We start from the raw sequence: 26226 nt of genomic DNA, 5'->3' as shown, positions 1-26226 counted from the left end.
TAAGCCAAGGAGAATGAATCATGCACAGTCCAATGCAGTATCCCCAGGCTTTCAATTCTCACCCACCTACTGGCAACAGTAAGGCCCGATGTGCACCAGGCACAGGTTATAAAATCCAGGCGCGGATTGCATTTTGCGTTGGCTGCGCTTAAGAAAGGAAATGAAACCAGTCAGGAGGAAGCATTATGTGGAGACTTTTTTATGCTGATAAAGGTGAGTAAGTTCCCTCTTGGTTTTTTAAGCTCAATCAGAAATAAATTCATATACTAAGATCACTAGGGGACAAGAAGAGCATCCCTCACAGCAGAGAATAATAAATTACTAATCCCTGGATACTTTGCAGACCCCTAGAGGGCTAACAGCAGTGATCTCAGCAATGGAACACCAGAGAGACAGGACGCGCTCAATTTATCAATGAGAAATTCAGAAGTGCTACCTTGTCTCATGGAGGGAAAACAGGTTGAGAAACTGCTGGCTTGAAAGTATCAAAGCAACTTGCCTATTTGTACCTAAAAGGATATTTTGTTAGTCCTACATTTGGTTTTGATTCTATAGTTGCATTGTTTTATTTAGCTCTGAATATTCTATCAGCTAGACTTATGGCTAAATTCTTGTGGAAGACTGGGCAGTGGTTTCCTGCGATGTCTGAGAGCTATTCAGTCCCCAGTACCTGGGAGCGTGTAGGTCTCTTACATGCTGAGAGACTCTGTCTCTGGGATAGAGTTAAGGTTTCTGAAGTTAGAGGGTCCTGGAGCCTCAAAATGGTCCTGATGCAATCATTAGGGACCTTGCCAGAGCGGAAGACAACTCAAAGAAGAGAAACCAAGAGTGGGTGATACGTTCTGAGGAAGAGGGAACCAAAGGCCAAGAAATGCAAGGGGACACTAGAAATTGAACAGGAAAAGAAATGAGTTCTCACTTCGGGCTTATGGAATGAGCAAACCCTGCTGACCCCTACCTTGACTTTTACCAACAGAAACTGGTTTTGGAGTTCTTGTAGCTCCTCCAGAATTTGATAGGATGTATGTGTTTTGTTTTAAGCCTCAGAGTTTGTGTTAACTGTTAGAGCAGCAATCGAAAGTTATAAAATCCTTATTATGTTGTAGATTGTGAGCCGCTCAAGAGGAAAGAGCCCTGAGGTGCACGAAGATTGGATCGATGTGGGGCCTTGGCTGCTCTGATCCAACCAACCGCAGTCGCCCCTTTGACAAGAGGGCACTGAGGGGTACCCACTGATTTTCCCTGATTTTCAGCTGAAAATCCGAATATAATTTCTGACTCCCCCAAAACTCTACTTATTAACCACTTACAGGTTGCAGTTGCCTGGGGGCCTTCCCAGTAACACACGTTCTGTGGATCATATAGACTGAAAAATATTGGAGAACCTCAGCGGATCACGTTTCACAGCCACCTGCAATACAGTGGAGAGACAAGCTGCTCGTGTGTAGATGATCAGTGTCACATGGTGAGCAGGTGCTCGCCACACTGGTGCTCACAGCAATAGCAACGGGAGGTGGCTGCACAATTATTACAGCAATACAGTAGGTACCACAGTTAGTTCTCCACAATTATCATTCAGTACTGCATATTTACCTGTGTTTCTGTTTCTCTCAATTGCAAAATGGCACTATGTGTGGTCTAGGTCTGTGTTTATGTGTCTAAGCATTGATAAAGTTTAACTCTTATAGAGATTTATGTGTATCTTTGGCAAATGATGCAGTAGGCTATTATCTATATGTTTTTTATATTAATGGAATAACCGAGGAGTTTTTTTCCCAGTTTTTTTTAAGGGTACTTAGTTTATCTGCAAGTATTTTTCAAATTCTCTCAGGTCTCAACAAAATAAAGCTACATATAAGTAGACTGGGAAAGGTCAAATTCATGTTATCAAGGGTCAACTATTATTGAGGTAATTGCTTTTTCTTGCCAATGTCCTGACCCATGTATTTTTTGTTTGAGTCCAAAAGACCATAACAAAACCCAATACTTTTGCTTCTGTTTTTCCTTATTAGCATTATGCCAGTATAAAGTTTTAGAAAAACATTTTCTGCCAGGTCTCATCATTAAAGTTGCAATGTTTAGTTTGTTAAACCCAAACACACTCAGTATTGTTGTAAACATAGACAATGCCATTTCTAACGGTGTGCATTTCTTTCTCAAGGACAATGTCTAGTTTTGGAGCAGACATTCAGATTTCTGTTTAATTATGAATGTATCCCTACTATGTGCCAGCCACTGGTTGTAAAACATTTGACATTGGAAAAGTCTCAAGGAGCCCGGTGGATTAACTGAGAAGTTGCGGGAGACACAGTGCAATGTGCAATAGTTGTTATTGTTAGAAGTGAATGCTTTCCTTGTTCCTCTCAGCAACTAATCTTACTCTGTGGGGCAGCCGCTGTCCCTGAATGTTATCAGCATGTGCCTGTCCATATAAGCCATCCATCACTCCATCTCGGCAGCTGGACTGTTCATTATGCTCCTGCTCGCAGCAGCCCTGAGCTGCAGAGAGCAGACACTAGGAAGAATTCAGACCTTACTTTTGGTTAAATTATACTTGGGCCAGGTTTACCAGTGTTTTTGCCTATAGTATACCTCATGTGTCCACTGCATTTGTTTTTCTTCAGTGTAACATACCCAGTTGATAAAGTCTGCACAATGAATTCACATCATCAGCCTAGGCTCTCCCATGGCTAGCATCCTACGGGCTCCAAAGTGGTAAGTGATGCAGACCAGGCAAATAAACTATTTTACTTTTCTGTCAGAGAAATTAAATGGCTAAAAAGTTATTGAAATTTGAGAAATAGAGTATGTGTCAGTTCTAGTATTTATTTCTGTAGAATGCAGTTGAATGACATTTTTTTCCCCCAAATTGGTTGAGTTTTATCCATGTTTGCTATCGATCAGTGTGCTTCAACATGCATTTCAAGTACTTGGCATACTGGAAAAAAAAATCATCCCTCCATTTGATTATCTAGAGGTTGAATGTTATTCTGCCAAAGCTCTTTTAACAACAGAAGTAAATAAAAATATTTTTATTGGTGAGTTCTTTTCCCAAAGCTATTTTCATTTATTTTTTTGCTTGCAATCTGAGTTAGTGATAATTCAATCTTCTATTATGAGGATAGCCTCAATATCTGAGATGCCTGTCAGAGTGTAATGAAAGCATTTCTGTAGAATTCAATAGACCGGGGAAGAAAATAATCAAAATACTATTCATTCATTCACTTATCAACAAATATTTATTGAGCATCTAGTTACTCTGCCATGCTTTTTTTCTTTTTAATTGTCTCCTTTTGTCTCTCTTTCAAAATTGCCACCATATTTCAGCATTGAGAATTCAAGGATGAGTCAAATATCGCCCCATTGTTAAAGATTGAGAGTGGAATATGCAGTAGTGGGGTGCAGCTGGTTTTGTTGTGGATTGGGGAGGAGGTGTGAGTGGGCTTCAGGAGGGAGAGCTCATCTTTGTGAGGAGGCATCAGGGTGGGCGCCACAGAGGAGGTAGCATTTAAGGTTCAGTAGGAGTTCGTTAAGTACTGTGGTGTGAATGTAGCCCCCAAGAGTGCATGTTCAAATTCAATTGGCTTTTGTGATGGTGTTGGGAGATGGAGCCTTTAATGAGTGAGAGATCATTAAGAGAAATAATAACACATTTTCTTGGGACACAATTAGTTATGGAAGAACTAGGTTGTAGCAAAAGTTTCCTCTTCCATGTGGGCCTGAATGTCCTGTTTTCCATGTGGTTGTGATGCTGTGTGAAGTCCTCATCAGATGCCCCTGCCCAATCTTGAAACATGCACCAAATAAAGTTCTTCACAATTATCCAGTCCCAGGAATTCTGTGATAGTAACAGGAAGTGGACAAGGATGCCATGTGCATAGGGTCGGTGGTAAATTCATTTTCTTAATCTCGATTAAAAAAGTGGCCACAAACACAGTGGCTTAACGTAGAGAAATTTATTATCTCACTGTTTCTATAGGTCAGGAGTCCAGGCATGGGTAGTTTGGGTTCACTCTGTTCCAGATCACACAAGTATAAACTCAACATATCAAGTGGGCTGCAATCTTATTGGGATGTTTGAATAAGGGCAAATCTACTTCCAAGGTCGTTTCTGTTGTTGATTGCTTTTGTTTCCATTTGGTTATATGACTGAGGCCTCAGACTCTTGGCAGCTATTAAATGGAAGCCATTCTCAGATCCTAGGGGCTGCCTACAATTCCTTGTTATGTGCTTTTCTCTAACACAGCCTCTGACTTTATGAACCCAATCGAGTCCCCAGTTCACCAAGGCTGAGTCTCAAACAATGGAGCACAATTGTGCAAGTGACATCCCCTCAGAGTTGATATGTTCTATTGGTTAGAAGTAAATCATGGAAGAGGACGGCACAAAGAATGAGCACAGGGATGAAGGACCTACTGAGGTTTACCCTAAGGTCAGTCCATCACTTAGGATGAATAAGAGATTCAGACAGATGGAGAGCACACAGGAAATAAACAGAAGTTCTGTGTAACTAGTATGAAAATCAGTAGATAAAGAAGGACTCAAGACAGGTTGGGCCGGTCATAATTCATTGCTAACATTTATATAATGCTTAGTTCATGCTAGACTACTCTACCTGTGTTAATTGTTTAATCCATGTGAACCCCCAAGGGGTGGACATTATTATTTCCTCAAGAACAGAGGAGGGGAGTAGGCCAACAAAGTTAGAGCTTGTCCATGGCGCATTTGGATTCAAATTATCTGCCTTCTGAGTCTATCCCAATTATTATGTCCATTGTCCCTGGCCAAATATTGAGTCTCCACACAGCAGGGTCTTGCTGAGGGGTCTGAGTCTAGAGGCAGTGTGAAAACACAGCAGGAGGGTGAATCAGGGGTGTGGATGCTCAGACTGATGTATGAGTGTCCATGTGGAGGATTCAGTGGATCCAAGAACACTGGTGTAGATGGGGGAGTTACTGGGCAAGTATTGGGGCCGTGGGGCAGGAAGAAAGGAAGAGCGATGAGACATTGTAAAAACATCTACAGTGGGACCCAGCAACAGATTGTGAGGGCTGAAAGTACCTGAGTGGAACTGAAAAAGAATGTATCTAGGGTGACTTCCGGTTCCTGGTCTAGACGATTTTGCGCATAATGAAACAGGAGTCTTGTCCTCCAAGCTCCAAGTTCCTGGAGGGCAAGAATTGTGTTCTCCTTGTTCTTTTATGCCTGGTGGTTGATTTTTCTCAGAGTTACAAAAACAAACACTAGAATATTTCTACCTGTCCGCTTGTCGCTTTGTACCTGTTGACCAACTTGTGTCTACCCTCCCTTCCCCAGGAGCCCCTATCTTCTGTCCTTTTCCAGGAGGCTGGTACATATGAATGACGTCATATGGTGTCTGTCTTCCGGTGTTTGGTTCATTCTATTGCCCAGAAGATGCCTACAGTTAACAATGATGTATTGGATCATTCGATATTAGAAGAGGTTTCAGAAAGACATAATAAATGGATTATTGATAGATGTTTGATATGCTAATTACCTGATTTGATCATTGCAAAATGTGTACATGCATTGAAACCTCACACCATACTCCATAAATGCATGTGATTATTGCCTGTCAGTTAGAAAAGAAAGCAAACACAGTTTTGCTTACTACATGCCAAGTTCTATTGAAAGAACTTCACTTGTATTAATTTGCTTATTCTTACTGTTACTGTCTGTATTTTAAAAGGAGACACAGCATGATTCAGAACCCACCCGCATGCACACAGTGTCAGAGTCAGGATTTGAATTCAGCTGGGCTTTGTCCAAAGCTTATGTGCTTAGCCATCTTACTTACATCACATTAGAAACAAAAATTACTCAATAATGCTTTTTGTGGCTTTCTGAGACAGGGTTCAAGCTGGTATGCCATTCAAGCTGGCCTTTGGTTCACTGTGTAGCTCAGGTTGGTCTTGAACTTGCAACAGTCCTCCTGCTTCAGCCTCCTGAATGCTGGGATTACAGGAGTACACCACCATGCCTGGCTCTACTCAGTAATATTTTTAAATGCTACTGTATGATCTGACTAAAATAGGATAACTCTATGATATAATGTGAAAAATTTATTCCTAGCTTTGTGTAGCTCTCCATTGTCAGCTGGGTATTGTGGCACACATGTGTAATTGTAGCACTTTGGGAGACTGAGGCAGAAAGATTCCAAGTTTGAGCCCAGCTTAGACAACTTAGTGCTTAGAAAGACTTTTTCTCAAAATAATAATAATAAAAAAACCAAAGCACTCAGTTACATACATAGCTCAGTTGAAGGCCCTGGATTCAATCCTTAGTACAACACACACACACACACACTTCATTGTCACATGAGGAAATTGTTTTAAGAATGCATCCTTCTTTCCGAGTCCACTTGAGCCACACAGGCACAAGAAAAGGTTTCCAATCCAGACATCTCCACCTTGTTTTGTGCAGGGCACTCAGTGACTATGTTTGCAATGAATTATATGTGTAATTTATTTTTTTCAAGCAGCCTTTACTACACGACCCCCTTGATAATGATGTCAAGTTGAAAAGATAGGGGCCGTGGGTCTTTTTCTTTCCCCTTTATAAGTAAGAAAGTAGAGGCAGAGGAGAGTGACCAAGTCAGACCAAAGGTTCAGCTGAAAGGTTAAAAGTCATCTGTCCTCATTACAATGACCACAGCCCAGTTAGGCTATTTACTGCTTACTCTGGAGTAAGGGGGCCAGGAGATGAGAGAAAAATAGATTGCGGTGTGGAATAGTCAATGTAAAATACTTTTAAGTTTTTTTTTAAGAATCACATCGAGGTTAACACATTTAGAATCACCAAGGACACGAGAGCAGAGGAGACAAAAAAAACTGAAAAGGCCAGAAAAGGCTGACGCTAAGTGACTGCTCAGTTAATTAATTAATTAAGTGGACATCAATGTGGTCTAAAGGCGAGGTCCATCTATTGAATAAATCAGTTAAATGTAAGAAGTCAGGGGAACAGACTGCGTTTGCCATGAGAGCTTCAGTCCTGGCCTCTGCAGTGCGGTTACCTCTGTCACTCTGACCTCTCATCTATTCATGAGTTCCCAACAAATGGAAGACAATTACGTTTATCAGCAGCCTGGCTCCCAAGCCACTCTGCAGGCCACGCCAACCAGATCTGTTTCCCCTTTCCAAAGTCACCTGTGTTCTTCCCTTATTTATATCAATTGCCTCATTTTCTCCAATTATTGAAAGGTCAATTTTCCCTCCCATTCTTTCTTTAAGAGATAACAATACACCCTAAGATCTAATGTAACTTACTTGTCTTTTCCTTGATTCCTATTGTATTGACCTGTGTTCCCTATGATTCTTTACTTTCCATCTGAGTATGTGGATATTTCCTTTTCTGGCTTTAAGAATCAGCACAGCAGTGGGCTAACCCTATGTATTTGCCTCCCGTTGGCAGAGGTGATGGCACACCACTTCTGTGGTAAGATCACAAACCAATAAATGGTATAACCAATAAATGGCTCTCTCTTTTGCCTGCTCAGCTTGTGTGCAATAGTGAAGTAGCTACTGTGTTGAAGAATTTCACAAAGCAAGGATGAGCCAACAGTGAGGAAAAGAGATTTTGGTCCCCTAGTGCACCAAGGAGTGAATTCTGCCAACAACCAGGAGTGCTTGAGAATCACCATGTGCCCAGCAGAAGTTTCACTTGAGATTACATGCATGGGCTGACACCTGGCTTGCAGCTTTGGAAGAAACCATGGTGCAAAGGACTCAGCTAAGCTATGTCCAGATTTTGCCCACAGGAACAATGTGTGCTTTTTTAGTCACTGTTTTGGAGTGATTTGTTATGCAGCAATGGGTTACTAATACATTTTCCTTCAGGAAGTCCCCCCCACCCCCATTGTAGGCACCTCATTTTTATGGAGCCTTTAAGCTCAACTTTGTACTAAGAACACAGTACTCTAAATCCATTTACTGCTGCTCATGAGGCTCCTGATTTACCTCCTAGCACCCCTCCTGGCTCAACAATGATCGTGCATTCATCAGTGGACACTGATTCAACAAGTCTCTCTTTGGCCGCTGCCCAGCCACACTCATCACCTATCACTGGAACTATCAAGAAGGAGAAGATCGTCTCAGGTAAGTGGTCTAATTCTTCTCTTGTCTCTGCTTTCTTTGTCCCTTTTGAACAACATCTCCATGGCAAGATGGAGACACACTGTCTTCTTTGATCCGCCCAATTCTCCTTACAAACGAGACACAAGGAGTCAACTTATAAATGAGGAAATTCATGTGTCGGGCAGAATTCCATAGCTAATAGCACAAAGGTAGCATCTAGAAAGGTCTGATTCTTAAGCCCAGCGTATCTACTCATAGTTATGTTTTGTGGTGTGATCTTGAACAATGCCACGATAGATACATTACAGGGATGGGGAGAATTAATACAGCGCTCATGGAAACATTTACCAAGTTTCATTGTGTGACTGGGATTGTTCTAAACCCTTAAATGCATTTACTCATGAAATTTTCACAAAAACGGTAAAGAGCAGATGCTATTATGCATGTTTACGTACTATATTATCATAATATCATTATTATCTCCATTTCATGGATAAAGAAACAGAGACAAAAAAAGTTGAAATAGCTCAAGGTCACATACCTGAAAAGTGGCAGAACAGAAAATTCCACTCATGTGGATTCAGATTGAACATCATCCGGGCTTTAGAGCAATGATTCATCTCGGGTCATTTTTCCGTTGCACTCAGAGAGCCAGATGACAACTCACTGCTCATTGCATTTGAATCTTGGGTTTCTAACATAAAGTGAATCCATTTTTCCTTTGTTAATGAGCATCAATTTTTTCTCTAGAGAGAGACCCCCTCCTGTTAGGGATCCTCACTGCGATGTAGGAGCTCTAATTAAATATATGCAAAATACTTTAGAAAAAGGGAAATAATGAGAATCTGGAATTAGAAAGATGTGACTCCGATGGCAGCCTTGAACAGAGTTTGGCCAGATTCTGTCCCTTCCTTGGAGCATCCTACGGCTGTGAGCAACGGGAAAGGGATGCAAAGTTTAGATTAATTATTGAGAGAAGAAAGCTTAATTGGAAGACTTTCTTAAGCAGGGGCACAGAGCATTACATTAGCCTTCCATTCATTTGTGGAGGAGAATTTAGAAATCTGATTTTGTCTTTTTCATCCATTGCAATTGGCACATAAAAAGTCCAATAGTTCTATAAGACTGATAAAAAGAGAAATGTCCTACCCTGATCCTCCAGCAGGTTATTGCCCTCAGAAAGTACCACCTTCAAGCTTTTCCAGCTGATTCCCCTGATGTCCATCTCCTGATAATTTCAGTGTTAGGCATCATTCTGGAGGATTTTTTCACTAATATTTTATGTGTCGAGTTAATATTTCCTTTTTTGGCATTTCTTCAGAAATAAAACAGGAAAAAGTGTTAATCCACACAAAAAGTGCACTTTTATTGAGAGAGTTGGGCTAGAGAGAGGGAACAAATGTGTGTAACCATGTAAGGGCGGTAACTAAGCAGATGTGGGGGCATTGCTACTTCGGAGTAAAAAAAATGCCAACCAAAGCCAACTTGCGGTGCCATTTAACATTTAATAAATTAGCCAAAACTTTTTAATGAAACATATGGTGCTGGTGTGGTTATTGTAAGTTGTAGCATCTGTATTCTTCTAATTGAATACTTTAAAAAATTAATATGACTGTGTAGCAAGTGACATAAAAATAGACAGTCTTTGACCCAGTTGTGTACTTCGAAAGAAACAGTGTGGCAGAAGCTAAGCATAGTAGTGCCAAGATATTCATTCTGGTGTTAATTTTCTAGAGGGGGAGGAAAAATGAAGATAAGACTGTAACAGAGATTGTTTAAAAGTAGCATTTAATACATTAATATGAATTATTACACACTAATTTATTCTGCTCTGAAAACTGAGAAGCATGAATCCTATATAAAATACAAATAATATGCACAATTTTCTGTTAACTGAAGAAAACTAAACCCAAAATAACTTACATTTATGGATGCATATTATAACAAATGTCAGTGACCGTACACAGGAGAGCTGGCTATTCTATGTCAGAGCATGGGTATTAAACTAGGGTGAACTGAGTTTGGGTCTCTCATTTATAAGCTGTGTCATTGGGCTATCAAAATAATGCTTCTCTGAGCCTTATTTGTTACATCTGCAACACTGGATCTTTTAGTGTGGTTGTAAGCATAATAGAAATATATAATCAGGAGCAAATCTAGTATTTAACATACAGCAAGAGCTCAGTTATGTTACAGGCGGACACAAGGCAGAAGGCAAAGCTCATGATGAGGGGGAGCTATGTTGACAGATGGGGATGGGATTATAGGTACTGAGTTTCTCTTTGGAAATATTTTATATTTCTATATGTCATAATTTTATATAGCATTTTCATTTTTATATAGATACATATTTTAAAGAGAGATGCAGTACCCACAATCCCACCCATTCAAACTGGATCTCCCAGTTACCCATCTGTTTTTATTATATGTTTACCTACGTATGCAGTAAGCATTTTAATCCAGTGGAATCATCCAGAATGTCTTTGGCCCATGTGTCTGCAGGTGCCATACAGAAAGCCTGGAGTGAAAGAAGCATGGTTTCGAGCCCTGCTCTGTCACAGTTCTGTCCCCTTTTCATTGCTCCCGGCTCTCCCAGCCCTTTGTTCTGCTGTGGACAATTGCTGCTGGACCTGCTGCATCCAGATGAATGGCATTTTAACCCCGGTATTCCTACGACTTTATGCTATTTCCTTAACAGACATTTGCATGGCAGATGGCGCAAATGGCCTAGCAAATATATCCTGGGTCAATGTTAAAAAACTGCCAGATTGATGGCTTTGTTGGCTGCGTGCCTTCAAGCAGACACACGACTAGAAATTGCAGAAAGGCTCAATTTTCCAGACCAACTTGTGGGTTTTCTACCCCTGCCTGGCTCTGGGTGATCAGCAGGACAGGTGAAGATGGGCTAGTGTGATTGGCTTCACTTTTAAATAGACATTGATGTGGGCAGATGGGTTGGCACACAATGTGCTGAACTGGGAACTAAACCTTTCTACTCCCAATCCAGCCTGCATCAGATTTGCTCGAGGATGGAAGCCAAAATCTTAACCTGTTCATCTCCAGAGTGGTCTATAGGACGAAACTAACTTTATCTTAAGTAGTGTCGTGAAGGCTGATCCAGAAAGGCAGCAGGACATTTTGCCTAGGTGATTGAAGACTTGTTTACTTAGTACATCTTAGTGCCTAATAATTCTTTCTGGGGAAGAACTAACCACTAATATGACTTTTAGCTCTTCTTTGTCCTGTAGAACATTCATTTCGGTAGCACAACAATTTTTCTGTTTCTGGCTTTCCCAGCTAGACTGCAAACTCTTTGGACATGTATTTAGGCGTTTGTCTTCCTTACATTTAGTAAGATCTTTTCCTGTGCTGCTTATCAGCCTGTCTGCCCTTAAAAGACACCCCACTCTGGTCCACATGTAGCTATAGCTTACTGTTGGGGTGAAGAGTCCCAAGATTCACTGACTCCATGGATGATTCTGGTTATGACGTGAAGCACAGGTGAGATTCTACCTGGCCCTCTTCTTGTTCTTTCTTTCTGGATCATTTCCTCATATCTATGATCTTGAGTCCACTGCTAGATCCTCAGGGAGCCTCTCCCAAGGGAAGGCCCTCTTCCCTGGTGTTTTAGGGAAAACTGGCTGCTGGTGTTTGCTTCTGTAGACCTAGAAGGTGGCAGCTGTTTTCTGGGAAGGGAGGGAACAGGAGAGCTGGGCTCAGAAACGTGAGCCTGGAGATGTGCGGACCATGCTGGCCAGCCACTCTTCACTGGGCAGGACGGAGCGGGTGCTGGGAGAGAAGGAGGGTGTGTAGCTGCTGGAGCTGGGCACTCTGGGCAGCCACGTGGAGAAACGGATTTCAAGGGCCAAGGGTTCTAGATATAAACCTGGACTTTAATTTTCTAGAACACAGCAGTATACAATAGTTTTCAAAGCGATTTAACTTTCTTTTCTTCATGCTTTGAAACTATTTACTGAATGGGGGGATGAATCATCTGATTAAGATCCTAGTGCAATGATGCTTCTTGATCCCTGTTGTCTTCCACTGAAGGCAGGTATATTTTATTTTTAAATTTTTAAAAAATTTTCAGTTTTTATACATTTTATTTTAAAGAAAAAATTAAACAAAATTTCAAAACAAGGTAACAGGAGAGTTGCAATGGTATCTGGGTTACTTTTTTCTTGTTCTTGGGAAAAAACACCTGACACCCAAAATTAAGGAAGAAAATGTTTATTACGCTCACTGTTTGTGGAGGTTTCAGTCCATAATCAACTGGCTCCAATCAGGGTGGAGTGGAACTGGGGTAACACTTCAAGACAGCAGCCAGAGCAAAAGGGGGAAGAGCAAGCCTCTTTTCCTCTTGTGTACTGTATGCAGGCCACCCACCCCGCAGCCTCAGGGCAGGTGTAGCACTGTAAAATTTCTGTGCCCTCCTTTTGCACAGGCTGAGGATATTTACAAACTAAGGATCCTGGCTCCCTGCTGAGTTCCTTTGTTAAACTTCTAAACTCTTCAAGTTGACAGAATGTAGTAACCATAAAAAATAGTTAATATTTTGCATATTATTATTTTTAAATTAGTTCCTCAAGAGTATAAGATACAGGCATTTAATTGTCCAAGTAATATTAGCACAAACCTTTGTCTTCAATGAACTAAGAGAAATTAGTAGTGTAGCTATCATAACTACTCTCTCTCTCTCTCTCTCTCTCTATATATATATATATATATATATATATATATATCCTTTCCCTTCCTTCTTTTCTCCTTTCCCCCATTCCAGTTCTCTTTCCTTTTGAACAGCTTCATCCTATTTCACAATATCTACTGTACATTTTAGATCTTATTTGCTCTTTCAGCTTTTCACACTAGGGAGACAACACAATGTCAAAGTAGACTACATTTTAAAAAAATGTGGACCTACAATGTGTGGTTCCTCTTTTTCTCAGTTTCATGCCCTGCATATTTTTTTTTTTTTTGTCTTTTTCATTTTTATCAGTGCCAGGGATCGAACTCACGACCGCACGCTTGCAGGGAAGGCGCTTATGCCATTGAGCTAAATTCCTAGCCCCTGCCCTGCATATTTTAAGGGCAGGCTCATATCAATACATTCAACTTGCAAAGCAGTGTTGTAAAAGATGATACCAAGCTGGATGTGGTAGCGCACGTCTATAATCCCAGATTCTGGGAGGCTGAGGCAGGAGGACCATAAATTCAAGCCCAACTTGAGCGATTTAACAACTTAGTGAGAATTTGTCTCAAAACAAAGATACAAAGAACTGGGGCTGAGAATAGGCTCAGTACAAGGATCCTGAGATCAATCCCCAGTACTGAAAAAAAGTGATATCAATGCCTGTATTTTATCAATTTATTTAAACTTCCCAAAGAGAGACATTTAAATGTAGTGAATGATAGCAAAGAAAGTTGGGAAGCCGATCAGTTTTCCCAAGGTACTTTTCCTTACATAAACCAGAAATTATATCGAGTCACTTCTTATTCTTTTAGTGTTAAGAAGTGTTGGCTAAGTTAGGGACAAATTTGAATTACAAAGTAGTTTGAAAAACAACATGATTTCATTACACGTAATCACCCAAACTGATGATCAACTAAGTATTGCTAAGTTAAAGTCCTGTGGGCCTCCTTTAGTAAAAAGATAATTAGCTCCTTAATGGCTCTGAATGAAATGAAACGAAAAGCTCTTAAAAGCACTGCGAACTAATATTTTTTTAAAAAGAGCCTAACATTTCATCTGTATTCTGGTATTTGGCTTATACATGAAGGTCATTTCATCCTTTGACCTTTTGAAGATGAGCTTTGCCCTAGTGCAGGTAGGAATGATCACCAGTTCCAAAATAAGCAGGTCATTTTTGGCAAGGCTTAGTGGCACTGAGTGTCCTTTGTGAGAATGACAGGGCAGGTAAGATTTGAGACTCAATGTCAAAGGGTCCACTGTTTCCTCCGGGATACCTTTAGGAGAGAACAATCATCAAGATAATGATTATTACAATTTATGGAAACATTTTATTGCTCCTTTTCAAATGATATTTTTTAAAGAAGAAAAACCCCACTATAAGCAGGAAGAAATTAAATTCAGAGGGAAAACAAGAGCTTTATAGTCCATCTGCTCAGACTTTCAAATTTAAATTTTATACATAAGAGCACATTGGCTATGGAGGAAAAAAATGTGATCACATTTTGTAACTGTCTGAGCGTTAAAGAAATTTCCTCTTTGGGTTTTCTGCATGGAAGTAAGAGGAGCTGTTTTGCTAAAGAAAATGAAATGGCTTCAATGTGGGGGAATTTACTATTCACCACCTTATATTTATGGAGCGCTGAACTTACACAGCCTTTTATAGAATATGAAAGCTCCCGCCTTGGGTGTGCACAGGGGACCTTAGACAAACAGTGTTCTGGGGCGGCTCACAAAGAGAAACTGAGACAGTGACTGTCTCCTGGTGGCCTTGAGTAACAGGGGCAAATCCCCGGGGAGACAGAAGACATCCTGGGAAGGGGAGCTGCAAATGCATTAACCTAGCACCCCCACTCTGAGCTGGTCCCCAGTGCCTGTGTGTGTAGGAATCTGCTTTGTTAGATGGGAAATAAAGGGATGGGGCTGACAGCACAGAGAGTGAGGGGTCACACTGTGCCCAGGAGAATGGGTGACAGTCAGGCTGCTCATGCTGGCCACTGAACCCTGCAGCCGTGGTGCACAGCTGGTGACTTTCCTTGGAATGTTTCGGACAGCACTTGATTGGGTCAGGCTGCTCCTGCTGGCTGGCACCTACCTGCTTGACGCTGCCTGGCAGGAGGCAGGAAAGGTCACAGTGAACACCAAGACAATTAATGTATGATGTCCTGGCTTTCCTCCACCGCCAGCCCCCTTCTGCAGAATGCCACCAGAAAAACCTCCATTATCATTTGACCACAAAAAACCAGCAAACAAACTGAGCTCTTGCTCACCTTTGTTTCCCTGTGAAAAAACAAAGAAAATACACGGAGGACCCAGGCTGGAGGGAGGAATGTGGACGCCAGCAAATACAGTCCCATACAGGTACAGCACACCCTTAAAGTTCGCTTAGAGAGGAACATGGACATATTGTAAAGATCTTGATTGAGATAGCCAGTTAAAAGGGAAACTGTGAACTGCAGGTCATAAGAAACAAATTAAATTTGATTTGCTACTATGGTAGAAAAAACCTAGACAAGCTGAATTAACCCAATGATAAATAATGAAAGGGACCACAGGGATCCACAGCAATGGTAAATGCTGAACCTGTAACCATAAGATCTTAAAAGGAAATTGGGGTACTGATTCAGGTGCAGCAGTCAGACCCCCTACATTTGCATCTCGGCTCTTTCATGCTCTGGCTGTGTGGACTTGGGTGAGTTAATTCCATTCTCAGTGCTTCCATCTGTCCTCTGTAAAATGGAGCAAACAGTAGCGCTCCTTATAATTTGAGGGATGACTGGATAAGACAAATGCAGAGGCCTGCTCGCCAGTGTCTGAAAATTTGAAGTGTTCAAGCAATATTAGCTATTTTTAGTCCAGTGATTTGTAAAACTATGCTTCTATAAGTAACTCCTAGATTTCACCTGAGAATACTCATAAATTTAGGAGAATCATGGACCCCTTGGTCTCTGTCTGCAATCATTATAGTTGGTGTATTAATCAACTTTTGTTGTTATGAAAAAATAAATGAGAAACGTAATTTAAAGGATTTTTTTTTTTTGGTAAAAGAAAGCAAACTCAGGACCTTGTGCCTGCAAGGTGGGTACCATGCCACCAAGCATATCCCCAGCCCAGGAAAGGTTTGTTTGGCTCACGGTTTTAGAGGTTTCAGTCCAGGCTGACTTGGCTCTGTTGTTTTGGGGTCTGTGGTGAGAGAGAAACATCATAGCAGAAAACCATGGAGGAGAAAAGCTACTTACCTTACAGCAGCCGGAAAGACAGAGGGAAAAAGAGCAGCTAGGGACGAGGCACAGTCCCCAGTGTCATCTTCCCATGATATGCTGCCTTCACCTAGGCCCCATCTCTTCATTCAGCTCATTCATCCATGAAAATCCATTAATGGAATTAATCCAGTGATGAAGTCAGGGCCTCGTGAAACAGCCACCTTCCAACAGTTCTACCTCTAACTCTGTTGCATTGGATTCAAGCCTCCAATCTATAGCTTTTTGCAAGCATTTTTAGATCCAAGCCATAAAAACTACTCAGCATTCAGATATTTTGTTATTTCTATTTAAAATTGTATGTAAGTCTTCCAGGTTTAAAAAATGTATTAAAAGTATCTGATCTACTATGTTTTTCCAGCTAGCATGGTGTCTTAGTTGCTTTTATCATTGTGGAAACAAAATACCCAACACTTAAAGTTAAAGGAGGAAAGGCTTACCATAGCTCATATTTTGTAGAGGTTTTAGCCCTAGCACAGGTGCGTCACAGGGGAGAAATGGTTCATGGTGGGCAGTAAGCAGGAAGGCAACAAAGCAGCAAAGTAGTGAGGAAACTAGCAGCAAGCAGCCACAGCAGCCCTCCTTCTGTCCTTTACATTACATCCGGGCGACACACCATTAGGGGAGGTAGCACTGACACCCAGAGTGGACCCTCTCATTATCCACACTCAGAACTCTGCCAAACCAGTCAGCGGACTAATTTTCAGTGGACCCTTGATCCCAGCATCACACACTCTAGCTCCAGCCCCACCCATGACCAGGTGAGGTTTAGGGGGACATCCAGATACAAGCCATAACACAGGGGAACCTTTCTCTGACTGTTGGTCATTCTGCCCCTTCTTGAACATTTTTAGTACTGGGCTTTTATTCATCCAGGCCTTTACAATTCAGGCTTATTCAGAGTAATAGAAAATTCTTTTTCATGTCAACTAAAAATCTGATTTTTATCCTCCTGTCTTATCTTTGCTCTCTAAATAAGACCAAATTCTCTCTAGCAAAAGATTCCTTCAGATACTGGCAAAGGGCTATCATATCACTTGAGATATTTAGATGCAAGCAACAGAAATTGGCTCTCGGCAACCTAAGAAGAAAAGAAATTCCTTGATGAGATATTAAGCTGTTCACAGAATTGAAAAGAGGTCTAGACAGTAGACTCAGAAGAAAAAACAGGAATCAGTGTTGTTCTTGGTTCTTGACATTATAATCCAGTGAGGTCTTCCTTTCTAGAATTTTCTTGAATCTTCTTCCGTCATCACTGTCCACTGTGGGGAGTATTGTACGTGTCAGTATCTCTCCAAGAATGTGGCCTGACAAAGCACAAAGCAATTAAGACATCATCTATGGAATTCAGCAAAATCACTTTCTTCCTCTTTATTTCCATCCTTGCATTCATCTACTGTACACTTAATCTGCTTGCAAGCACTAATGTCTTAAGGCCTTCAGCCAACTAGAATCTCAAAGGCAGAGTGGGCAGATTTATTAATCAAGTATAAGACACCAAGCTAGATTTAAGTTTCAGATAAAGCCATGAATATTTAATATAAGTATGTATGTTCCACGTACTTTATCTGGCGACTCTACTTAAGGTTTTTGTTTTTTATTTTAATAAAAATTTCCATTAAACCATTGTTTTCACTTTTTATACTTTCTTCTAAATGCTAAAAAGCTAGGGCTTGCCACTTTTCTAAGTTAAATTTAATCTTCTTGGGTTCAGCTGCTTCTAACTTGTCAGGTGTCTTAAACTCTTGATTTTACGAAGTTGATGTATTTTCTCTATTCCTCAACCTTGCATCCATACTTCCATATTATGGGCGGACAGGGTAGGAGAGCAGAAATACATGAGGAGAAATAAAAAGATCAAGGCGTGTACAGAATCGAAAGGATGCTGGAGTAGGGAGACAGCCAGTAGGGAAGGGCATTAGGGACAGCAAACAGGAAATGTTAGAGAAATTAGAAAAAGTAAAGGAAGAAACAAATATCGGAAGTAGAGAGTGCAGGTATCTATCAGAGTTCTTATTTCAAGGAACCTGGGTTCTTATTAAAGGAAAAGAAGAGCAATGCTGGGTGGCATGGATGGCTCACAGACTCAGCTTGAGATCTGGATAATGGGCAACAACTAACAGCTGGGCATCGAGGGCCACAGGCAGGGCGGTAGGTAGAAAGGCTGGACTCAAGGGCCACCGGGCTGCTGCAGGGCTGGTGAGTGACCTCTCCGTGGCTCACCTTTGTCCATAGGCGAGCTCTGCTATAAAGCATCTCTCTGACTGAGCGTAAGTCCTAGCTGGTGCCTTGGGGTCCCACCACAGTGCTGACCCGATGGAAAGCTTGACCAAGACTTTTGGTCCCTGTAGTGAAAAATACATTTCATGAAAACAGATCACTGTGCAGATGGGAAGGGACATCTATCCTGAACAGCCAGCACTAAACAAGCCAACAAATAAATGTTCTCCAAGGAGGACCCAAAAGAATAAAATCACTTGTAGATGATTCTGTGTCCTCCTTCTTCAGGGTCTCTTTCCAGCTTCTGACAAGTCCAGGCAGTTCTCTACTCAGTATCTCTAATGGGTTGTATCAAAGCAGTGCCAACAAAATAAGTCCAAAATCTAACTCAAGCTCTACACCCTCCCTGCTTTCTCATCCTGTGTCTTTCGTCTAGAGCTGCCCATTACTGTGAACATCAGATGTTCTGAGTCCACTGTTACCCTGGGCACCTCTGTCACCGTTTTCACACTACAGTGTTCTCCTGAGTTCACTTCTTAACTTCTCTTGAATTTGTTTGTTTCTTGACTTCCTATCACCTCCACTGCCCTACTCCATACCAATCCTGTCTTTCACCTTTACTACTGTAATAACCTCATAATCAATATCTCAGCATCTATGCGGGCTCCTGTACTAATGATTCTCCACTCAGCAGACAGAGTCTTTCTGAAATGCAAATTTGAGCAAGACATTAAATGCTCTCTCCTCCATCTCTCAGCTTGAAATTTATCGATGGCTTTTCATTGCTTTTAGATAAAGAGCAAGATCTTCAAATTAAGCTACAAGATTTTAAATCACCTGGCCCCCAGATAGTTCTCTACAAACTTTGTACTTAGGGTTGCACAAAGATCGTGGGTTGGTAATACAAAGATGGGTGTGGTAGTCTCTGGTGGCAGGAAGAATACTTTCGTGTAAGATTCCATTTGTAGGCTTGAAGTTTGTCTAATCTGTTTTCTGTTGCTACAAGATTCATGAGACTGAGTCATTTATAAAGAATAGCGGTTTGCTTAGCTCACGATTCTGGAGACTGAAAGTCCAAGAGAATGGCGCTACCATTGAGTAAATGGATAACACCGTGGAGGGCAACACATGGTGAGAAAGGAGAGTACACTAGCTCAGATCTCTCTCTTCTACAAAGCCATTCGCAATACCACGGGGTCTCATGCCCAGGATCGCATCTAATCTTAATTACTTCTCAAATACCCCATCTTCAAATACCACTAATGTACAAATCTGGAGATTAGTTTTCAACACGAGAACTTTTGGGAAGACACAGGCAAACCATAGCAGAATCAATTACAGCTTTTATGGGGTGCTGTGAGGTGTACAGTCCTGACTTGTATGCATGTTTTACTGGAGGCAGGAGTCTGATCAGATGATGGCTCACATTTCTTTCCAGTTCAGTTATTCTGTGATGTTGTAACTGACTTCCTAGAAACATTGACATCACTAGAGGACCTTAAGTCCATCCCTGCCCCTGCCCCTCCATGAAAGACTCAAATAGCAGACGGGAAGCAGACAGCCTCATGGAGTCACACTGCCTCTGGGTTGTATGACCTGTGAGAATCCTTAGATTATTTTGCTTAAAATGTGTTAAGAACATTTTTTTATCATGTTTTGAACAATAAATGTCATCCTCTTCTACCGGCAGTGGCAGTCCTAATTTATAGATGAACCGGGCAGCCAGGAGCTCTGTTGTCCTCAGCAATACATGTCCTGTCAGGGCTTCCTTTGGCATTTAGCAGAGTAAAGAAAGGGTCATGAGCAGCTGTTTTCCTGAAACATTTCCATCTCAATCCCCAGTACACATCCTCGTCATCATCATCAGCCAAAGAAATTACCAGAATTAACCTTATTTTTCTAAAGGGAATTACAGATCCTGACTTATTATCACCCTTTAAAATGTCCTGGTTTGGAGAATCATCTGTACAGTTTATCAGGCATTAGAGGAAACTCGAGACTTCTAGGCTGCTGCCCCTTATCCCTGGATTCTCACACTTACCTGTCTCTGTATCTGAGCCCATCCTCATTCTTCCTCAGAACCCCAAATCTACTGTATTCTCCATGACCTGCAACTTGCTGTCTCTCTCTCTTGAATATCCCTTCAGAACCTTTGTTCTAAGTGACACATGAGTCTCCTTGGGAAAACTGCTTCTTATTTGGGCTTGAACCTGGTGGAATGGTGTCCTCTCTTCTCTAAATCGTTGCCTTTAGATTCCTAACTTTCCTACTCCCTGAAAACATCTAACACTGACCCAACTCACATCATCATGTGATTGTCCCCCCTTCTTATTGTGGATTTCAGCAGACTCCCACAACACTCAGATTTTTGTTCCTGAAGATTTGGACTCACCATTCCTTTTCATTGTCTTTATCATTCCCTTGACAAAGTTCTTGGGAACATTAATACTGATAGAGATGATAGCACCCAAATTTTAACCTCTTAGCTCTTTAACCTGTTCCTCTCTAGCAACCGTTTCTTTCAAGAAACCTAGGTCATCATTGTCTACTACAGACTTTTTCCTTATCAATAATTACATCTCCTCTGAACCTTTATTTCTGTATTTATCTTTGCAGTCTACTATGGCTGCAGCTCTCTCCCTTTTGCAAATCTTAGCTCTAACCATGCTTTGAGCCATTGAAGTCCATATTCAGTCTCATCATTTTCATATGTCTTCACCCCCTCAAGTTCTAAGTTTCCACCATTCCATAATGATCATTACAATCTTTTCTAAAATTCTCCGTTTCCTACCTGACCCATTCCTCTGCCATACTCAATGGAAAATACCCAATTCTGCTCAAATCTTACTCTCAGCCTACTCCCTGACTGCATGTGTCACAGCATGACTGGGAAAACACACCATGCAGACACAAATCTATAAGCATGTGTAGGCTTTTAATGCTGTTTCCCTAAATGGATTTCCATAGTCCATTTATTTTCTTCTCTTCCCAAAGCAATGTTACTCCCAAGGCTGATTTTGCACCTGTGGGAGATATACAATATTTTAGGCACATGAGGCTGTCAATAATTGAAAAGGGATGCTGCTGATTTCTGGTAGAAAAGGCCAGGAATGCTGCTAAATATCCTACAATATTCAGGATGCTCCCCAGTAATTATGTGGCCCAAAATGCATGGTATGAAGCCACTGGGGTTGAGAAACCCTGTTCTAAAGCCTTGGCATTCACACCATATCTGCAGGCCTACTGTATCTGCATTATATTCGATCTTGAAATCTTGAATTTCACTCCACATGCCAGACTTGTTGAAGTGGATTCTGCACTTGAACAAGATGCTTAGGTGATATGCAAGCACATAAAAATATTTGAAACCCCTTCCACACCTTTTTTTACTTCCTTACACTTATCACACCACCCTTCCTTCACGCTCTGCTGAATCTTGCTTGCTACTGCACTGAACAGCAGAAGCATTCAGGAGACACCTTACAGATGACCGCATCATCCAGCTTCCTGTCCCATTACATCTGTATCCAGACTCCCTGCCTGCTCTTGGGATGTCATGGTAGCATGATCCGCACTCTCATCTAAGTGTAACCCCTCCTTCCATGCTCAAAAATCACATCTTGTGCTCACTAAAGGTCACTGCTCCGGACATAACTTTCTTCCTCTTAGCATCACTATTTCCTCATTGCTGCTAGGTAATTTCCAGCAGCATACAAACTATCTGATATATCTTACTTGTAAGAAAAAAGCCCAACAAAGCAAAACAAAATACAACTCCCTTCAGCCTGTGTGCCTTCCAGCTACCAGTGTTTCTCTTTGCCTTTTTAAACCACACTACCTAGAAAAAGTTAATTATTTGTTTCTCCAAATTTTGTCTTTCTATTCTCTTGTCATCCTAATCCTATGAGCTTTTCTTTCCCTACTTCACTGTAACTGCTTTCTTTTCTGAATGAGCACTGACCACTACTGCTGTAAGGGCAGTGGTTGTTTCTCTGCCCTCACGTTACTTGGATCATGAACATCACTGACAAACGCCAAGAAACTTTTTCTTTACTTGTGTTTCAGCACCTCAGTCTCTTGCTTCTTCTACCATCTCACTGACCGTCTCTCTACTCCTTTTCTGCCTCCCTGGTTTCAGCAGCCTCTTGACCCTTGAGTGTCCTTCATCTCAGCCCTTGGGTGTTGATTCTTGCAGTCTATGGAACCAGCAGTACCAGCATCAGCTGGGAAGCTATTGCAAACACAGGACCCCACCCCAAAAATATGAATCAGAGTCTGAACTTTGACCAATCCCTGCCTCCTCTAAGCAACTCATGTGCACATAACTGGCCTGGCCTATTAATTCCTAACCCTAGCTGCATATCAGAATCACGTGCAGAGCTTTCAAAACACATGCTTTCTAGGCACCATCTAAAGTCAATTACATAAGAATCCCCAGGCAGTAGAAAACAGGTTTTAGGTTGTTTAAAACTCTCCAGATGATTCCAAGATGAAACAGTGACAGCCTCTGCAGTTGTCCTCGTGATCCCCTCGTGATCATGATGCTGTGCTGGCATCTGCACGTACTTTATATTTCACCCTGTCATTAAGTAGGGAAGGCACCTGAAGTTACTTCTAGTACATGGAGTATTGACAAAGGTTTCCCATGGTGAGGTTACACTGTATGGTAAAGGTGTCAGGACGTCCTTCCTGTGATTATCTTATCTTATATGTGACCCTTTCTTAGCCTATTAGTTTTCCTTGTTGGCTTGATGAAGTAGGGCCCTGTTGAGGGGCTCAGTGAGCTCAGAGGGAGCGCTGTGACTTGCATCTCAAATGTCTCCTGGAATTGGTGGAACCTTTAGGAGGCAGGGCCGATGGGAAAGGTGTTAGGACACTGCGGTGTGCTGCACTTGCGGAGGATTTTGGGACCTCAACCTTGTCTGCTTTCTCCTTTTCAGTTGCCTGGAGGTGAACAGTTTTGCTCTCTACCACATGCTTCCCATCCCAGGGTCCTGTCTCAGTGCAGTCTCCCAAACAAGGAAGCCAACTGACTTCTGACCATGGACTGAAACTTCTGCAAACATGAGCCAAAATAAATCTCTTCCTTAGAGGTTTATCTCAGGCATTCGTCACAAGTACAGAAAGCTGGCTAACCCAGGTAGGCTCTGGGAACTATAAAGGATTCCTAGAAACTGTCTTCCACCTGCCAGACTTCAAAACCTCAAGGCCTGCACTCATACAGCTGCAGGGAAATGAATTCTGCTAATAGCCAAATGAGCTCAAAATTGGATTCTCTCCCAGTTGAGCCTCCAGATGGGAACACAGCCCAGGTGATAACTTTGATTGTAGCCTTTGTGAGACTCTGAACAGAGAGTGAAGATAAGCCATGGCTGAAATGTCTGACTCAAACAAACTGATATAATGAGTTTATGCTATTTTAAGCCACTAAATTTGTTATACAACAACAGCAACAAAGTAGTGTAGCACCCAAGATGGGGAACTACTTATCTCATGTATTTCATTCAACTGTAGTCTTTAAAGTCGTATATTATGTTCTGTATGGCCAGTGTTGTGGTTTAGATGCAGGCTGTCTCCCAAAGCCGCATACATTCAGGGTGATTTGTGCAGGGATGCTGACCTGCTGTTAGGAGGTGGGTCTGGTCACAAAGGTGGGTCACTGGGAGTGTGACTTGGAAGGGTTTATCTCCCAGGTTTCTCTCCCTCCCTGACTCTTCCCTGTCTCTCCTTCCTGGCTGCCATGAGCTGAGCTGCTCTCCTGCTCTAGTCCTTTTCCTGTGCACTTCCTGCCTTGGAGCCAGCTCACCAGCCAAAATGCGCCAAAATGAACCTATTTTTCTTTAAGCTGTTGCTGTTGAGTATTTTGTTTCAGCAATAAAAACTGATTGAGACACTTGATAAAAAACCAGTCCCGTGTTTGGTGGTTTAAGATAACTGTATTGTTCTTTGGATCATGCTTCTGTGAGCTGCCATTTGGTCTGGACTCAGCTGGTCAGTCGGTGTCCTTGTGGCTTGTCCACATTCAGTTCTCAGCTGGGCTTACTCACACGTCTTAAGCCCCAGGCAGGATGTTGCATGGCTGGGATCCTTTCCACCTGATTTCGCATTCCCCAGCCGGTTCTCCTAAGCCTGTTCACAGGATGCTACAAAAATTCCCAGCTCGAGTAGAGCTTTTGAGGCTTGAGCTTGGGACTTGTCTGAAATTTCCATTGCATTCTATTGCATTTGATTGGTCAGAGTAAGTAGAAGTTGAGCTCAGTTTAGTCTGTGCATTAATGGGAGAAGATGACAAGAATTTGTGGACATTTTTGCAACCTTGGTATAATCATTATTCAGGTAGTTCTGAGAGAACCTTGCCTCCCTTGAGCTGAGACCTATGAAGGAATTTGAAAGCCCTGCTCTCTCCTTCACTTATGGAGTGGGATGAACTTTGGCAATTTGCAAAACTGCCTGAAATTAATATTCAATGTTTATAAATGAAATTGTTAATCTGTGCCATATAGAATTGTGGTAACAATTACTGGTAGATCAAGTGCCTGAAAACGCTAGCATTGTACACTCTCAGAGAATGCTTGTTTCTTTGTATTAAGTTTTGCATGCATCATCTAATTTAATCTCTATCATGTCACTTTAAGTCATATCTTCATTATTTTGGAAACTGAGATTCAGAGAGGTTGGGGACTGTTTCCAAGCTGGGCAAGGCAGAGATAGAACATAAATCCACTCCTGACTGGAGACTTTACAACTCTTGCATTTTTCATAAGAAACATCAACTTTCTCTCCAGACACAGAAGTGAGTCTGAACATTAGAAGTCCCTGAGAGCCACCCAGCATTGGTACTTTCAATGCAGCATAATAGCAGCTGAAGATTAAGTGACTCAAGCGGACGAAAAATGTCACACTGACCATAGGAGAAAAACCAACCACATTCTAGCTTGTTCTGAACTATGAGACATCTTAAGTAATGACTCAACTGTGTGTAAATGTGTATTCTATATTTCTATAACTTCACTATTTCCCATATTTTCCCTAATTGAATGAGAGATAACTGGCTTTCAGATTTTTCTGTTCTTATTTTAATTAATCCACCCAAAGCCTGTTCATTCCTTAAATCACTTATTGGTTTATTAGTTAATTGGTATCTTGTTGGTAGTGCAATTAATTGGTCCCTAGCCAATTCTAGAGGCTAGGGAGAGGTGTGTGAAGTCTTTTGGAAGAGTGTTCCCTGACTGAGTGGGATACTGGCCGCGTCAGCAGCAAACAAGGGCCTCTAGTATCATTTCCCCTGCATGCCAGCAAGCTGGAGTCCCCTGCCAGGTGACAGCCTTCAGCATTGGATTCAGTTCTTACCATGCGGCCATGCAGCTCTCACTAGCTGGAACATCTGCACTGATTCCTCAGTAGTCTGAACTACTGCAGTAGTTAGCAGTTGGTGAGACCCTCGTCTCCGAGCCTTTGAAGCATAGTCCAAAGACTATATTTTGAGAGACAAATATGTCCTAATATGGTCTTACATCCACAAGGCATTTGTTTGTTTTTCATTTCTGCAAGGAGATCCTTGAGGCCAGGTAATTGTGTAGAAAAGACATTTATGTAGCTACAGTTTCGGGGATGGGTAGTCCAAACAGTATAGTGCAGCTCTGGAGAAGACCATGTTGATTACATCACCTTGTGTCAGGTGATACTAGGGTGGCGGGACACATGCGAGAGGGAGTGGCTTGATTGCTAGACAGGAATCCAAAGAGGTTTCGAGTTTCCAGGTTTGACTTTTTCATAGCCTTCTCATGAGGGCCAGCAGGGGTCCCATGAGGACCACTTGAGTCCCCTCTGAGGACTTATCCTAAATAACCTAACGATCTCCCACTAGGCCTCATCTTTCAAAGGCTGTACACCATTTCTGTACCAGCATGCTGGAGACCAGCCTCCCAATATATGAAGCCTTGGGGGACACACTCAAACCATATCC

The 26226-nt window shown here is 41.7% G+C and overlaps 1 long non-coding RNA gene across 1 annotated transcript; it reads left to right on the top strand.

Moving 5' to 3' along the window:
• LOC134477184 (uncharacterized) lies at positions 1–24140 on the top strand. Its single transcript, XR_010049094.1, has 6 exons — positions 1–213; positions 1107–1225; positions 1313–1541; positions 2625–2715; positions 7984–8114; positions 23201–24140. It is a non-coding gene; the product is annotated as an uncharacterized LOC134477184 (long non-coding RNA).
• The last annotated feature ends 2086 nt before the right edge of the window (positions 24141–26226 follow it).

The sequence above is a fragment of the Cavia porcellus genome, unplaced genomic scaffold (genome assembly GCF_034190915.1).
Source record: "Cavia porcellus strain 051 isolate PalLab524CR breed Dunkin Hartley unplaced genomic scaffold, mCavPor4.1 scaffold_8, whole genome shotgun sequence".
Taxonomy (NCBI): domain Eukaryota; kingdom Metazoa; phylum Chordata; class Mammalia; order Rodentia; family Caviidae; genus Cavia; species Cavia porcellus.
This window is presented reverse-complemented; position numbering and strand designations above follow the sequence as displayed.